The sequence below is a fragment of the Nannobrachium achirus genome (genome assembly GCF_963921795.1).
Source record: "Nannobrachium achirus genome assembly, chromosome: 7".
In the NCBI taxonomy this organism is placed as follows: Eukaryota; Metazoa; Chordata; class Actinopteri; order Myctophiformes; family Myctophidae; genus Nannobrachium; species Nannobrachium achirus.
Genome location: NC_137816.1, coordinates 40,759,129 through 40,765,128, shown reverse-complemented (window position 1 = coordinate 40,765,128; position 6,000 = coordinate 40,759,129).

Sequence of the window (6,000 nt, the reverse complement as noted above, 5' to 3'; positions counted from 1 at the left end):
GCATTCCAGGGACTCTGTGGGTTCCTTTGGGGGGGTCTAAATAGACCCATACAAGTCTTTAACTCTGACAGTGTACAAATGGAACCAAACGAACCCATTAGGGTTCATTGGTTCCATTTGTACACTGTCAGAGTTAAGGGGAGACCTTGAAATTGGAACGTTTGAGAAACACCGTCGCAGGGAGTGGTCGGAGTGTGCACACTGAGTTCTCAGAGAGCCTATCGCTTCTAATTTCCAAAAGACCAGAGTACACACCAGCACTCTCACAAGCGTATTTCAGACTTCCGAAAGTCAAGTCCTCTAAAATGCTGCTGCAACATGGTTCTTGGTTTTGCATTTGTACAAAAATAGACAGCTGTTATAGGGCAGGCTATATCCATATATCCTTGCCGAGGTTCAGCAAAAATATGTGATATATTGCTATGTTGTAACTGACTTGGCTACAGTACATTCATGTTACAGTGCGGTATTAGGTTACGCATTTCTGCGGGGACTGCACAAGTAGACTATGCAATAGCATCACACATAGGTTTATCGTTTTGTCTTTATCAGATGCGTCTTTGATTAGTCTTAGATAAATGTAATTTAACCTTTGTCCAATATTCTATTATCTAAGAACTAATTTGGAATACAAAGAGTTGTAGCTTCATGGTTTTCATAATAAGACTAGCAGGTCAAAAGTTAAATTATCTACTGACTGAAGGCCATTAGCACTTCTGACACATGCGCTTTTGAGAAATGCCACTATTTTGGAGCAACATTTTAAGCTGTGTTGGCAGGCAAAGTTCTGGTGTCGCCCCAATGAAGAGCTACAATCAAGCCTTCCACCACACTGCCCCCTGCAGGTGAGTGAGCTCCAGTGGTGGAGAGTAAGCGATGAAGTACATTTATTGTGGAAGCGTATGACTTTCACTCCACTACATTCCAAAGTCAAATGTTGTACTTTTGACCTCACTACATTTCGAGGAAGCAACCCCCGGGACCAAAATGTATAATCTGCACTTTAAGTACTGTTTTACAAGCATCCGCTTGAATACTACATACCTTTCTAAAGCAAGTGCTTCAGTACTTGAACTCGAATACAAATTTGACAGAGCAACTTTCATTTGTGGTTGAGTAATATCCGACCAGGAGTATCTATACTTTGACTGAAGTACTGGGGTTGAGTACTTTTGAGTACTTTCCATCACTGGTGAGGTCACTGGCGGGTGAGCGAACAATGTGGCGCATGGCAAAAGGCAAAAATGACACCTAAAAAGGCATTGTGAAAATGTATTATTATGGCCCTGTTCTATCAAGCATCTCAGAATAGGTGTTTAAGTGGCATCAAGCACATTAACCCTGGCATCCCTGTTTTGGGCATGTCATTATAGGCAATCTGTAAGCGTTATGTCCTACTCTGGATTTGAATCCGGGTTCCCCGTGTGAACGACAACATGTCTACTGCTGAGATAACAAAGAAAGCCCGGTTGGGTGGAGGATCTACTGCGTTTTGAGCATCGTGCAATACCACTTGTCAACCAGTAGGTGTCCTACCAGACCCGAGGATCAAAATCTCTCAATCTCTTAGCTCTGTTGCCTGACAATAATGGTTCTCAAACATGTTTCATGTCCAAGGACCCCCAAATTTATAAATTTGGCCACAGACCCCCATTTGAAAAGGTTTTGTGTTAGGGACCTCCATAAAACATGCCAACATTTTTGGGAAATGGACAAAAAATGGTGTTTAAACCGCCTCTTAACCCCCTCAAAGACTCCTAGGGGTCCCCGGGGCACACTTTGAGAAGCAGTGCTCTGGTATAGTTAGGTAGTTTCACATCTATTTGAATAGCTAATGCTTGTGTGGTAAAGGTCTGTTGCCCATCGTTAACACGTTATACGACCAAGATTATTCACTGTGACAAAAGGCAAAGCTGGTGACACTACTTTGAAATGCTTGATAAATAGCAACCTGGACAATAAAAGGTGCACTCAACCCATTTTCAACCATATCTTCATATAATTGGTCCTCACTAATGCTCACTCTGTGTCTCACTGGTGGGCCCTGGACACTCGAGAAACCTGCCAACCAATGACATCATCGATAGGGATTCCAAGCCAATAGAAACTACAGCCTTCCTCTTCCTGGAAAGTTAGCATGCTAACATCTAAGTCATTGTTCTTGCACTAATAAAAAAAATGTTTGAAATCTTGTTTGAAATGACCAAACCTACCTACTGATGATGTCACTGGTTAGGTAGGCACAGGTTTCTCAACTGTCCACAGCCCTCCTCTGTGACACAGACAGAAATAGTAGTAGACAGAAATGGCACATTTAGCATTAGAGAGGACCAATATTATATGAAGATAATGTTGACAATGGGTGAAGTGTTCCTTTAAGAAGTGTGCAGTGTTTTGTGCAACAGGAGTAATGTATGGTGTTGTACGCAATAAAGCACTAAGAAAAATAATAATTATAAGAATCAGCAGTGTGCACTCTCTAGTTTCAAAACTATTTCTACAAGACATCTTGCACAAGGTCCCTTAAAAACACACAATATCAACTACACGTATATACACACACGCACACAAATAAACACTGACCACTGTTGCGCAGTATGCTTTCTGTGCAATTACTTTGTCAAAATTGTAGCAGACACACAGCGTTATGTCATCTCCTCAGTGTTTGATATACTGTAGCAAAATATTGTTTCTTTTTTTTTTTTTTTTTACTGGAATATATATCGAACCTGATCAATACACTAAACTGGTGATACATTCCACAACATTAATGCCGCCATGTTGTCTTTATGGCGCCGGAAATGTGAGTTATATCAGAATTCGGGGGCCGTGTCCACAGAAAAAGTTATTTAAAAAAAAGAATCTACCATGCATTTCTATGGTAAAGACCCACGTTTTTTTGGCAGAGCGTTCTGGGCGCTTCAAGCTGAAATAGTTAAAACGTTTTGGAGAGGAGCTCACGGTTTGATCCTCCTGGCTATGTCTGACACAACCCGGTCATTTACCACCTGAAATCCATGTTTACCTTTGTTTCCGCTAGGCTATTTTGCGCTAATAACGCAGATGACACAATCGTTCGAGCATGTTGTTCTGTTTTAACATTGTGGGGCGTCAATCAACGTTCTGTGTGTTTAGAACAAAGCTCTCTGGACATGAAATCCAAAAAAGAAAAAAAAGTGTTCTGTGGACACGCCCCCTTACAGAATAAAACAAATACTGTTTCCTACATCTTTGGAAAGTCTGCGTTTTAAGTCTCTACAAAATCTGAGCGATGTGGTTGCAATAGTATTATATTGGCTGTAATGGTCCCTGTCATAAGAACTGATTTGATCTTAATATATATTTTTTCCTTTTCTTGATCAGTCAAACCCTCTGCTTCTTCTCAGTAGTCGTGTTTCTTGTTAATTTTATTGAAATGTGCAAACCTGAATATATTCAACACCCCTGATCATCACTTGTGCTTTCGCATTACTGTCATGGCCTGGCAATTTGAATGATTCTGCTGAATGTACGAATGTATGTATGTATAAAACAGAACTAGGAATAACTGTGGTTAAAATACCCTTCTATCTGAACTGGATTGGATTTGGAAAGACAGATTGGCAAATTTTACCAATACAGAAAACGACATTTAAGTTGATTTCTGCAACTGTGATTTGAACCACACTCCTATGTGTTTTGAAATCTGATTCAAATCTGATTTCTAAAGATGCATCTCGGTCTGGACACTTGAACATTGATGCCAGATCTAGACTTTTGTTTTGACTTGTGTCACGTACAGAAAATAGCTGACCTACAAGCTCACGATTCGTCACATTGTGTTAAGAGCTGTATCGCAAAGCACATTGTGAGCTTGAAGGTCTGCTATATTCATCAAGTGACACAAGACATGGTACGACAGAATATAACTTCTCATGTCGTTACATTGGTTGCTGTGGTAACTTAGCATAGCAACCAACGCAGACAGGTCAACAATGTCTGATAACAGTGTGGACAGTCAGGCATAAAGTAAAGATCAGATTTGAGAGACTAGTTGGATTTGTCTAGAGCAGGGGTCTTCAACGTTTTCAGGCCAAGGACCCCTTAGTTGAGAGAGAGATGAATCGGGGACCCCCGCACAACCTTTTCATAGATTCCATATAGTTTCATCGTTTGACAGCACAATCATCAGTGTATTTTGGATTCATGTCAATTTGTGTTTTCAGATATTTAACCACTTGAACCGTCATTACCTAATAAATTTGACCTCTCACTCTGTACTTAGTCTGCTCTTTTTCTCCTCTACACCAAACCACCAAATCATGCCGAAAATAGACGATCTACAAGGTCACAACGCCTCGCTTGTAGATCTGCTATTTTTGGCTAAAGTTCTCAAAATATGGATGCTAATAAAAAAGGGAGAAAAATATTTCTATCACACAACGATTTGGAGGACCCACTGTAGTAACTCTTAGGACCCCCTGTTGAAGACCCCTGGCCTAGAGCCTGAACAAGGCATCGGATGAGATAACTAGAGATATAGTTTGTCCATCATACTTGCCAAACGTTTCCATAAGCGACCGTTATGAAGATGGTTTTGTGAAAGCCGGTTCTGATCCAACTCCCAACGTGCTGATGACAGTGATCAGTGCCAACAGAAGGCGAGGCGTGAAGTGGTTGTGAGGAAATGGCACTGTTTCAGTCAGATAAGAGTAAGACAATCAGAGATATTTTTGGCACAGTGTGCATAATGCTTTTGGTGTGACAACAGATGTGGGCATTCCATCGTGCCTTGGCTTGTCTGTACGTCTCGGTCTCCCATATCCTCCAAAGATCCTGTTTAAGGGAAGGAGTCTTTTCACTGTTACTGCAATGTTGTGTCCTTGGCTAATTTGTTTCCATGGTGACAAATGGTCTTATTGCCTCTACAGTTCAATGCTGAAGAACGTGGCTGGTTTCAGATGAGTGGAGGTGCGCTCTGCAGACAACCCGCATACTTTAATTTTTCCGGCCCAAGTTCGCGGCACAGTTAAACAGACGTCTGAGAAAGTCCAACTTGTATATCAGCAGCGTGCATTCAGGAGGGATATACCATAGTCCTGAAGCCTCAGAACGCCGTTCTTTGAGCAGGTTTTACAACTCCGACCTGTTTTCAAGTGTACGGGTAGAGCCAGACCGATATAATTATCTGCCATTATTTGACTTTTTTTTTTACATTGGTATCGCCAATTATAAAGCCGAGTACAGACCTTTTTTTTTTACCACTTCCAACCTGGCGTCAAAAAGATTTTGAAGTTATCAACATTTTTGTAAATCTTTCAATAGGGCTTAAGTGTGCTAAATAAATACATTAAAAAAGTTCAATCCATGTGTGTGTATTTTATATTTACTGGTTTGCTCGTTCATCAAAGATATCGGTCAAAACATTGGTAATCGGTGGTCTGGGTCAGGACTCTCCCAAATGGGGACCAGGTCCAAGAACCTGGCATCAGTCAGGTTCTAGTAACTGTCCTTTTCACTCCCACAGGATGATGAGAGCTCCATCTATCCAATCATGTGCTTTTTATCTCCTGGGTGGCTTGATCCCATAGCTTCATGCTTGACCACCATGCTCATACAATCACAATGTGCTTCTGACTCCATCCTACTGCCAGCATATCAAGGATGCTGCCGTGTCTCCATGATTAGCATAGCAGATGATGTTGCGTTGTTCTAGTGGTATGCTGAACAATAGCAGACATTGTCAGCAGACGTCACATGCACACACGCACGCACGCACACACGCACACACGCACGCACACTCACACACGCACGCACGCACGCACGCACGCACGCACGCACGCACACGCACACGCACACGCACGCACGCACGCACACACACACACACACACACACACACACACACACACACACACAGAACGTTAGTGGCTATGAGTGAGGACTGTAACTTTTCTAATCAGCCGCTATTGGCTCAATGATGCTGGGAGGGGCCACATCGCCGTTCTTTTCCCACGCCAACAC